Raw genomic sequence first — 12,166 nt, forward strand, 5'->3', positions numbered from 1 at the left:
CTCTCAGCCTGCTACCCAGGGTCTGCGCACGGCGTGCAGATCCCCGGGCACTGGGCTTAGGTTGTGCGCTCCTTTCGTTCTTAAAAGGGCCACGCATGCTGTGCTAAAGTGTCCCCAGCCAATGGCTGGAAAACATTTATTATTTAAGGCACCTCCACCTGCATGAAGGTGCCTGAGCAACATTGTTAGGGAGCACCTTAGAACCCACCAGAGTGATCAGCGCAAAACGATCCGGTGGAAGCCTCCATGGAGCTAATGGTACGGAATATGTAGTTTATGTGGTAATGCAGTGTATTGTAGAGAAGGCATATTTTCCCATAACAGACTAGTAAAGACATATAAATAAGTATACGCTGAGAATTGCTACATAAGTGACATTTATTAATGTTCTGCTATATTTACATTTTTAACATAGTAAAATTTTAAAGTGAATTGCCCCATGGCAAATAAAGGTGCATATCGGTCTACACAAAATGCAACATTTTGCTTACAGATTTTAAAATCACATGAAAGTACACATAAGTTATGTATGACCCCCACCCAATCCATAGCAAACAGCCTGACCCATGTTAAATAAAAAATACATCCAGCTACTTTAATTTTCCAGTCCGAGTGTGCAGGTTAAAGCCAATGATAGCAGAAAGTGCCGTCAGTGGAGATGCCACCTTATTCTGCCAGTGACTGCAATATAATATGAATAATCTACAACTATCTCTTAGATTCATACAATTTCCTGCCTAGAATTGTAAAGTAATGGCTTCTCTACACAAAAGGTTAATTAGTATCTTAAACGTTAAATCTTAATGTGTGGGAATATGATGAAGACAGAATCAGTATATCTGAAAGCTAATCAATCAATACAGTTATTCTGGAAGTTATGTCAATTTCCACCATGTGTCTATTACAGGATAAATTAAAGGGCACTGACATCTGGACCATTTCTAGTCCCACACAAGATTAGAAAAGGATCATTACCAGTGAAAGGGGAAACCAACCCTACTGCGATCTTCTAACATAGAGCCCTATCAGCAGATCACATCCTTGGCATCTTAGCGCTCACATACAGACAAACAGCCAATCTCATCCCCATATTCTATAAAGGGATTTGGGAACTCATATGGTGTCACCGGCATTCTGGAAACCAGTGGAGGTCCAAGCACATCGGTCCCTCTAGTGTGATCTGCTTAGAATTTTCCCATTAAATACCGTCTCATTAAGGTTTCTATTTCTATGAATTTGATTCCAGTTGCAATAGTCAAGCTCTTGGGATAACATTTTGTAGAATATTAGCTACTTCCAGCTCATCCAGTTAGATTTCAACATATGCTCCTCAAAAGTCATCAACTTCTGCTGACATACAGTATAAAAGAAAAAGAAATGATTCACAGGGTACACTATAGACAAAAATGAGATATGATGCTCGGTTCTTATGTTTGTTCAGACATTCTTATTGTCTCTTCCACTTTAGGAGCAGACAAACCTAATCCTATAATGTTAGTGCTGGAAGGGACTTCAATGGTCATTGTGTCCAACCCCCTGCTCAATCAATGCAGGATTCACTAAACCATCTCAGACAGACGTCTGTCCAACCTCTGTTTGAAGACTTCCATTGAAGGAGAACTCACCACCTCTCGTGGCAGCCTGTTCCACTCATTGATCACCCTCACTGTCAAAAAGTTTTTTCTAATATCTAATCTGTATCTTCTCTGTTTCAGATCAGTTATGCAAAAAGAAGCAGATGGGCCCAATTAAATACTATGGGGTATATCTTTGCTTTTTTTTTTTAGAAACAAAAAAATGCCTGTATGCAGTAACTTTTTCCTCTGTTCAAAAACATGGAACCTTAAAGGACCCCGTAATAAACAATGTAGTCTCTTTGCTTCCTTTTGTATCACTAATGCTACAGTTTGCTTCTGAAAACGGAAGAGACCAAGGGAATGTCTGAAAGGACATGTGAACAGAGCCTTGCATGCAGCAGTTGTCCGTTTCCTTACTACACTGGAACCACACATGCAGTTTTGATGCAGTTTTTCAGTCACACCTAGGAGAGGAACCCAAAAGACAGGAAGATATAAAGGGAAGACGTGTATTTCTTTCTTTTGTATCCAGCCCTGATCAGAAAACTGCAGCGTGTGTGAGAGATACACAGTATTTGTTAATAGCCTGTACTCGAGGCTTAGATATCAATAACTAGTGAAGGTCACTGCCCCTGTTTGCTGTGTTCATTTTTAGGAGAAATATTGGACAATATTGAACCCCTTTAAGAAAAAAATATATATATTATATATAACTTCACATGATTATTAATTAAGGGACTTATCACTAAATAATTGCCAATGATTCATGCAGGACTGGTACAGCATTTCTAAACTTATCCTGGGCTTAGCAGCATCCACATTGAAAGTGAACCTTATACAAGAGGCCGCCATTTTTTATTTTTTTTTTACATTCATAAGATTGAAACCTCTTGACAATCACAAATATCAAATGCTGCGACCCCATGAATAACGGTTCAGCTCACTGTGCATATGTACATGGAGATGTATACATACTAGGAATAGCAGATCTTAATTCCAAACATCCTTCCTTTGCAAAAGCAAGTCTAGTATACTCTAGAGATTGCGCTGTGAAATTAAGAAGTCAATGTCTAAAACTTGTATGCTTTTTTTTTACCCCCAAAGCGGAACACAATACAATACACGAAAAACATCTGTACGGCAGTGGGATGAAGAATATGGAAAAACAAGGTAAAGCGAGACTGCCCTCTGCTGGCAGAAGGAGTGCAGGTCAATGTTGTCTTTGTGTGTTGCAAACAATATATAAGGCTTTATTAGTAATTCACAAACTCGATTGCAATAGCTTTGATTTCTACAGTAGCCACTAATGATTTCAGAAGAATAACAACAAAATTCTGCAAGAACTATTCAAAGTTTACACCTAAAAACAAACAAAAGGAAATGCTTATTTTCTCCTTCCTCGACCACAGTAACTTTGCCTATTTAAGATGTTTAGCTATTTTAAAGAACTTTTTTTTGTTACTTTTCTTTGATAAAGCAGATATTTTTTCACTCTTCAGTGTGTGGAATTACGAGCCTCTTCCTGCAGGTGCCATTGCTTTTCGTCACTTGGTTTTCTGGAGAGGCAGGAAGGCCGGGACGACAACACTGCAATGAGAATATGGAAGGTCACACCGATAATAGTGGCTATTTCCCTTACGCAGAGCAATCGGACGCGTCACAGAATGTTACAGGACACAAGGTTCATGTCACTGCACCGTCCCCTTCATATCATGTGTTAAAGTCGTAGATTGTACGCTCTGAACTGTAAAGTGCTGCGGAGGAACAGATTATAGAAATATGTAAATGTAGGAGTAATAATTGTGGCCAACACGAATATACGACAATGGAAATCCAAACTAAAGAGATCCCCATCTTCTCCATTCTATCCGTTTGTGGAAATAGGACTGCACTCAGATGTCATCCGAGTACAGTCTGATGTTTTCCACAGACTCATTTAATTGAATGGCCAAATGCATTCCGAATATCAGCTCAAACTTGGGCATTTACAGTTAGGTCCATATATATTTGGACAGAGACCACATTTTTCTAATTTTGGTTATAGACATTACCACAATGAATTTTAAACAAAACAATTCAGATGCAGTTGAAGTTCAGACTTTCAGCTTTCATTTGAGGGTATCCACATTAAAATTGGATGAAGGGTTTAGGAGTTTCAGCTCCTTAACATAGGCCACCCTGTTTTTAAAGGGACCAAAAGTAATTGGACAATTGACTCCAAGGCTATTTCATGGACAGGTGTGGGCAATCCCTTCGTTATGTCATTCTCAAATAAGCAGATAAAAGGCCTGGATTTGATTTGACATGTGGTGCTTGCATTTGGAAGGTTTTGCTGTGAAGTAAACATTCGGTCAAAGGAGCTCTCCATGCAGGTGAAACAAGCCATCCTTAAGCTGTGAAAACAGAAAAAACCCATCGGATAAATTGCTACAATATTAGGAGTGGCAAAATCAACAGTTTGGTACATCCTGAGAAAGAAAGAAAGCACTGGTGAACTCATCAATGCAAAAAGACCTGGGTGCCCACAGAAGACAACAGTGGTGGATGATCGCAGAATAATCTCCATGGTGAAGAGAAACCACTTCACAACAGCCAACCAAGTGACCAACACTCTCCAGGAGGTCGGCGTATCAATATCCAAATCTACCATAAAGAGAAGACTGCATGAAAGTAAATACAGAGGGTTCACTGCACGGTGCAAGCCACTCATAAGCATCAGGAATAAAAAGGCAAGACTGGACTTTGCTAAAAAACATCTAAAAAAGCCAGCACAGTTCTGGAAGAACATTCTTTGGACAGATGAAACCAAGATCAACCTCTATCAGAATGATGGAAAGAGAAAAGTATGGCGAAGGCTTGGTACAGCTCATGATCCAAAGCATACCACATCATCTGTAAAACACGGCGGAGGCAGTGTGATGGCTTGGGCATGCATGGCTGCCAGTGGCACTGAGTCACTAGTGTTTATTGATGATGTGACACAGGACAGAAGCAGCCGAATGAATTCTGAGGTATTCAGAGCCATACTGTGTGCTCAGATCCAGCCAAATGCAACCAAACTGATTGGTCGTTGTTTCATACTAAGGATGGACAATGACCCAAAACATAAAGCCAAAGCAACCCAGGAGTGTATTAAAGCAAAGAAGTGGAATATTCCTGAATGGCCAAGTCAGTCACCTGATTTCAACCCAATTGAGCATGCATTTCACTTGTTAAAGACTAAACTTCAGACAGAAAGGCCCACAAACAAACAGCAACTGAAAACCACCGCAGTGAAGGCCTGGCAGAGCATCAAAAAGGAGGAAACACAGCGTCTGGTGATGTCCATGAGTTCAAGACTTCAGGCAGTCATTGCCAACAGAGGGTTTTCAACCAAGTACTAGGAATGAACATTTTATTTAAAATTATTTAATCTGTCCAATTACTTTTGGTCCCTTTAAAAACAGGGAGGCACATATTAAGGAGCTGAAACTCCTAAACCCTTCATCCAATTTTAATGTGGATTCCCTCAAATGAAAGCCGAAAGTCTGAACTTCAACTGCATCGGAAATGTTTTGTTTAAAATTCATTGTGGTAATGTTTATAACCAAAATTAGAAAAATGTTGTCTGTGTCCAAATATATATGGACCTAACTGTATCTCTCAGTCCGAGGAAAAAATCTGACAGGTGCACAACCCCATAAAATAACATTGGTCTGAGTGCGGTCCGATGTTTTGTTGGGTCGCACTCGGACCGAAAATACCATCGTCTGCAAGAGCCTTTAGGCAGATTATGCATTGTAACCTGAACACTAATATTGCACCACAAATTTAAGCTAAAATGTCTGTGCAGCTTAAGCTTTACATTAAAAAATGTGCAGAATATATATTTTTTGGCAATACTACTAATATATCATTATTAACCCCTTCACTCTGCAACCAGATTTTACGCTGTTTTTTCCTCCCCTTCTTCCAAGGGCAACAACTTTTTTTAATTTTTCCGTCTGACAGCTTGATTTTTGTAGGAAGAATTGTATTTTGAATGACGCCATTCATTTTACCATTCATTGTAAAGAAAAATGGGAAAGAAAATTCCAAGAGTGGTGAGATTGTGGAAAAAAAAATTCAATTCCGATGTGTTTTTTTGCGCTTTGTTCTTACGGCGTACATTCTATGGTAAAAGTTACTCACAATTCTCCAGGTCAGTGCAATTTGCAGCAATACCAAACTTGTATAGATTTTTTTTATTACGTATATATATATATATTTTTTTTTTTTTTTTTTGCCTGTGCTGCCATTTTTCGAGACCCATAAGATTTTTGTTTTTCCATCGACTGAGCTGGATGAGGACATGACACGCTGATTATTGTTTTGTTTGTTTTTTTTTGGGGGGGGGGTTAGGGAGGACTGGTGACCAAAAAAACCACCCTGCATTTCTGTCATTTTGATTCTTTTCTTCTATGTCATGGCGTTTACCTATCTGGTTAATTAATTTTGATAGACAGGAAGACCGGATTTTTATGGACAGACTGGTCTTTATTTTGAACAGGGAAATGGGGGATTTGATCTTTTATATTTTTTTTTTATATTTGACAAAATTTTAAAAAATTTACTTTTACTTTAAAGACCCCCCTAGGTGACATGAGCCTGCAATCGTCTGATCGCTTACTCTATACACTGCAATGCGGCAATTGAAGATATACATTGTACATCTTATTTTCCTTTCAATATAGCTGAGCTTCAGAGGAGTACCAAGATGGTGGCAACGGGTGCCTTCAGCAGGCCCCCGGCTACCAAAGTAACCCGATGGCACCCCATTACCGCATCACAGACCACTGATGGAAGCCGGTAAGTGCAACAAGCAACGCTCCTTCCATTTAAATGCCGCAGTCAGGAAAATGACAGTGGCGTGTAAATGGTTAATAGTTCCGTGAGCTCATCCTTGGCCGTGTAAGCTAGAGACAGATTTCGGCAAAGTACTATAGTCGGTATCTGACACGTGTGGAGAGAGCTTAGTTCCTGTGTTTCCTACATGTACGCGATATTGCACTAAGGGGTAAAGGTTTTCCTTCTTCGGAAAGCAATGTTTCCATGTTAGTTGAGACTTCTTAACTCTTGATTTTTCATGCTTGTTTATAAAGTACAACGTCCATCTTACAATTCTAAACAAGGGGGACAGACTGGGACATTGATGGTTTACCAACGTAATGCCAGCAAGCCCATCTGACAACTTCAGACTAGGAGAAATAACTGGGTTTCCTTCAGTTTAGTGCAACATCCACATCTAACAAAGATAGACTTTGTTGGACTCACCAGACTTTGTACAGAAATGCATATTACCAAAGCAGGAACTCACTGACTCCCTTGAGTACCTCAACAGCCTACTAATACTATTCTTGGATTCGACTTTCATGACATAAAGCACAAATGGTACCGGACAGCAAGTCTCAAAGTAATGAAGTCCTGATTCAAAAAGCAAAAGGCCAGGACCACACCATGAGGTTGCAGACCAGAACCACGTCACGAGGCAGCAGGCCAGAACCACATCACGAGGTTGTAGGCCAGAACCATGCCACGAGGCTGCAGGCCAGAACCATGCCACGAGGCTGCAGGCCAGAACCATGTCACAAGGCTACAGGCCAGAACCACGTCACAAGGCTACAGGCCAGAACCACGTCACAAGGCTACAGGCCAGAACCATGTCACATGGCTACAGGCCAGAACCACGTCACGAGGTTGTAGGCCAGAACAATGCCACGAGGCTGCAGGCCAGAACCACGTCACAAGGCTACAGGCCAGAACCATGTCACAAGGCTACAGGCCAGAACCAATTCACGAGGCTGAAGGCCAGAACCACGTCACGAGTTTGTAGGCCAGAGCCATGCCACAAAGCTGCAGGCCAGAACCACGTCACAAGGGTGCAGGCCAGGACGTCATCACTAGGCTGCAGGCCAGAACCACGTCACGAGGCCGCAGGCAAGGACCACGTCACGAGGCTGCAGGCAAGGACCACGTCACGAGGCTGCAGGCCAGGACCACGTCACGAGGCTGCAGGCCAGAACCATGCCACGAGGCTGCAAGCCAGGACCATGTAACAAGGCTGCAGGCCATAACCACGTCACAAGGCTGCAGGCCAAAACCACGTTACGAGGCTGCAGGCCAGAACCACGTTACGAGGCTGCAGGACAAAACCACGTTACGAGGCGGCAGGCCAGAACTAAATTACGAGGCTGGAGGCCAGAACCACATAATGAGGCTGCAGGCCAGAACCACGTCTCGAGGCTACAGGCCAGAAACATGCCACAAGGCTGCAAGCTAGGATCACGTCACAAGGCCGCAGGCCAGAACCACGTCACAAGGCTGCAGGCCAGAACCACATCACGAGGCTGCAGGCCAGAACCATGCCACGAGGCTGCAGGCCAGAACCACGACTCGTTCTGCAGGCCAGAAACATGTAACGAGGCTGCAGGCCAGAACCACGTCACGAGGCTGCAGGTAAGGACGCCACAAAACTGCAGGCCAGAACCACGTCACAAGGCACCATGTCATCACCAGGCCAGATCATGTCGTGAGGCACCAGGCCTAAGCCAAACCCAAGAAAGTAACCCCAAATCGAGGCAGTTAGCCCAGGCATCAGAAACTGAAGGGCAGGATATCTAAACGCCTTCAAGCTGATGTTAAAATCCCTTGAGCCAACTGAACCAATATCACAATCCCTACTAGGAGTTTTTCCAGACCACCTTAAAGGCATGTGCACATGTTAAATTTTTGACGCAATTTTTTCTTTGCTGTTTTGTCTTAAATCTGAAGCTTAGTGCACGTCACAAGGCTGCAGGCCAGGACCACGTCACAAGGCTGCAGGCCAGAATCACGTCACAAGGCTGCAGGCCAGGACCACGTCACGAGGCTGCAGCCAGAACCACGTCACGAGACTGCAGGCCAGAACCATGCCACGAGGCTGCAAGCTAGGACCACGTCACAAGGCTGCAGGCCAGAACCACGTCACGAGGCTGCAGGCCAGAACCATGTCACGAGGCAGCAGGCCAGAACCATGTCACGAGGCTGCAGGCCAGAACCACAACACGAGGCTACAGGACAGAAACATGCCACGAGGCTGCAAGCTAAGACCACGTCACAAGGCTGCAGGCCAGAATCACGTCACAAGGCTGCAGTCCAGAACCTTGTCACAAGGCTGCAGGCCAGAACCACGTCACGAGGCTGCAGGCCAGAACCATGTCACGAGGCTGCAGGCCAGAATTGTTGTGAATTCTGCTCTTGGGCTCCCTCCGGTGGTTGTTGGTGGTAGTGCAGTTGTCTTGGGGTTGTTATCCGGGCAGGTGTTTCTGCTGATTGCAGCTCTATTAGGTATTTAGGTGTGTAGGATCCATGAGTCCATGCCAGTTGTCCATTGTACTTGGAGGGATTGCATCTCTCTCTGGCTCCTCATGCCCTGCTGCCAATTCAGCTAAGACAAGTGTCTGTTTTTTTGTCTCTGTGCACACATGCAGTGTGCTTTGCAATTCAGTGCAATTCATGGTGTTTTTGTCCAGCTTAGACTTTGTTTGGATTTTTCAGTCATGCTGGATTCTCAGGAGATGCAGATATACTTTCTATGTCTTTAGTTAGATGTAGAATATTTGTATTGTCTGCTGTGGATATTTTTAGGATTTTAATACTGACCGCTTAGAATTCTGTCCTATCCTTTTCTATTTAGCTAGAAGTGCCTCTTTGCTAAATCCTGTTTTTCTGCCTGCGTGTGTTTTTCCTCTTATACTCACAGTCAATATTTGTGGGGGGCTGCCTATCCTTTGGGGTTCTGCTCTGAGGCAAGATAGAATTCCCATTTCCATCTATAGGGGTATTTAGTCCTCCGGCTGTGTCGAGGTGTCTAGGACGTGTTAGGTACATCCCACGGCTACTTCTAGTTGCGGTGTTAGTTTAGGGTTTGCGGTCAGTACAGGTACCACCTACTCCTGAGAAAGTCTCTCATGCGGCTCCAAGGTCACCGGATCATAACACAGAACCATGTCACGAGGCTGAAGGCCAGAACCACGTCACGAAGTTGCAGGCCAGAACCACGTCACGAAGCTGCAGGCCAGAACCACGTCACGAAGCTGCAGGCCAGAACCACGTCACGAGGCTACAGGCCAGAACCATGCCACGAGGATGCAGGCCAGAGCCACGACATGAGGCTGCAGGCCAGGCCCACGTCACAAGGCTGCAGACAAGGACATCACAAGGCTGCAGGCCAGAACCACGTCACGAGGCTGCAGGCCAGAACCATGTCACGAGTCTGCAGGCCAGAACCACGTCACAAGGGTGCAGGCCAGGACGTCCAGAAACTGCAGGCCAGAACCAAGTCAGGAGGCTGCAGGCAAGGACCACGTCACAAGGCTGCAGGCCAGAACCAAGTCAGGAGGCTGCAGGCAAGGACCACGTCACAAGGCTGCAGGCCAGAACCACGTCACGAGGCTGCAGGCCAGAACCACGTCACGAGGCTGCAGGCCAGAACCATGCCACGAGGCTGCAGGCCAGAACCACGACTCGAGGCTGCAGGCCAGAACCACGTCACGAGGCTGCAGGTAAGGACGTAATGAGGCTGCAGGCCAGAACCACGTCACAAGGCTGCAGGCCAGAACCACGTCACAAGGCTGCAGGCCAGAACCATGTCACGAGTCTGCAGGCCAGAACCATGTCACGAGTCTGCAGGCCAGAACCACGTCACAAGGGTGCAGGCCAGGACGTCCAGAAACTGCAGGCCAGAACCAAGTCAGGAGGCTGCAGGCAAGGACCACGTCACAAGGCTGCAGGCCAGAACCAAGTCAGGAAGCTGAAGGGCAGGATATCTAAGCTCCTTCAAGCTGATGTTAAAATCCCTTGAGCCAACTGAACCAATATCACAATCCCTACTAGGAGTTTTTCCAGACCACCCTAAAGGCATGTGCACATGTTACATTTTTGACGCACTTTTTTTCTGTGCTGTTTTGTCACAAAATTTGAAGTTTAGTGCATGTCACAAGGCTGCAGGCCAGGACCACGTCACGAGGCTGCAGGCCAGGACCACATCACGAGGCTGCAGGCCAGAACCACATCACAAGGCTGCAGGCCAGAACCACATCACAAGGCTGCAGGCCAGAACCACGTCACGAGTCTGCAGGCCAGAACCACGTCACAAGGGTGCAGGCCAGGATGTCCAGAAACTGCAGGCCAGAACCAAGTCAGGAGGCTGCAGGCAAGGACCACGTCACAAGGCTGCAGGCCAGAACCAAGTCAGGAGGCTGCAGGCAAGGACCACGTCACACGGCTGCAGGCCAGAACCACGTCACGAGGCTGCAGGCCAGAACCACGTCACGAGGCTGCAGGCCAGAACCACGTCACGAGGCTGCAGGCCAGAACCATGCCACGAGGCTGCAGGCCAGAACCACGACTCGAGGCTGTAGGCCAGAACCACGTTACGAGGCTGCAGGTAAGGACGTTATGAGGCTGCAGGCCAGAACCACGTCACAAGGCTGCAGGCCAGAACCACGTCACAAGGCTGCAGGCCAGAACCATGCCATGAGGCTGCAGGCCAGAACCACGACTCGAGGCTGCAGGCCAGAACCACGTCACGAGGCTGCAGGTAAGGACATTATGAGGCTGCAGGCCAGAACCACGTAACAAGGCACCACTTCACCACCAGGCCAGATCATGTCGTGAGGCACCAGGCCCAAGCCAAACCCAAGAAAGTAACCCGAAACCGAGGCAGTTGGCCCAGGCATCAGAAGCTGAAGGGCAGGATATCTAAGCTCCTTCAAGCTGATGTTAAAATCCCTTGAGCCAACTGAACCAATATCACAATCCCTACTAGGAGTTTTTCCAGACCACCCTAAAGGCATGTGCACATGTTACATTTTTGACGCACTTTTTTTCTGTGCTGTTTTGTCACAAAATTTGAAGTTTAGTGCACGTCACAAGGCTGCAGGCCAGGACCACGTCACGAGGATGCAGGCCAGGACCACATCACGAGTCTGCAGGCCAGAACCACGTCACAAGGGTGCAGGCCAGGATGTCCAGAAACTGCAGGCCAGAACCAAGTCAGGGGGCTGCAGGCAAGGACCACGTCACAAGGCTGCAGGCCAGAACCACGTCACGAGGCTGCAGGCCAGAACCACGTCACGTGGCTGCAGGCCAGAACCATGCCACGAGGCTGCAGGCCAGAACCATGACTCGAGGCTGCAGGCCAGAACCACGTCACAAGGCTGCAGGTAAGGACGTTATGAGGCTGCAGGCCAGAACCACGTCACAAGGCTGCAGGCCAGAACCACGTCACAAGGCTGCAGGCCAGAACCACAAAACGAGGCTGCAGGCCAGAACCACATCACGAGGCTGCAGGCCAGAACCATGTCACGAGGCTGCTGGCCAGAACCACGTCACGAGGCTGCAGGCCAGGACCACGTCACGAGGCTACAGGCCAGAACCATGCCACGAGGCTGCAGGCCAGAACCACGTCACAAGGCTACAGGCCAGAACCACGCCACGAGGACGCAGGCCAGAACCACGACACGAGGCTGCAGGCCAGAACCATGTCACAAGGCTGCAGGCCAGAACCATGTCACGAGGCTGCAGGCAAG

At 46.5% G+C, this 12,166-nt stretch overlaps 1 protein-coding gene across 2 annotated transcripts in view; it reads right to left on the reverse strand.

Moving 5' to 3' along the window:
• Positions 1–364: 364 nt before the first annotated feature.
• NDFIP1 (Nedd4 family interacting protein 1) overlaps positions 365–12,166 on the reverse strand; it is a 53,997-nt gene continuing 42,195 nt past the window's right edge. For both annotated transcript variants that reach the window (XM_077265848.1, XM_077265849.1), the window contains exon 8: positions 365–3,164. The gene's annotated coding sequence lies outside the window, so the exon portion shown is untranslated. The remainder of the gene's footprint in view (positions 3,165–12,166) is intronic.

The sequence above is a fragment of the Ranitomeya variabilis genome, chromosome 5 (genome assembly GCF_051348905.1).
Source record: "Ranitomeya variabilis isolate aRanVar5 chromosome 5, aRanVar5.hap1, whole genome shotgun sequence".
NCBI lineage: Eukaryota > Metazoa > Chordata > Amphibia > Anura > Dendrobatidae > Ranitomeya > Ranitomeya variabilis.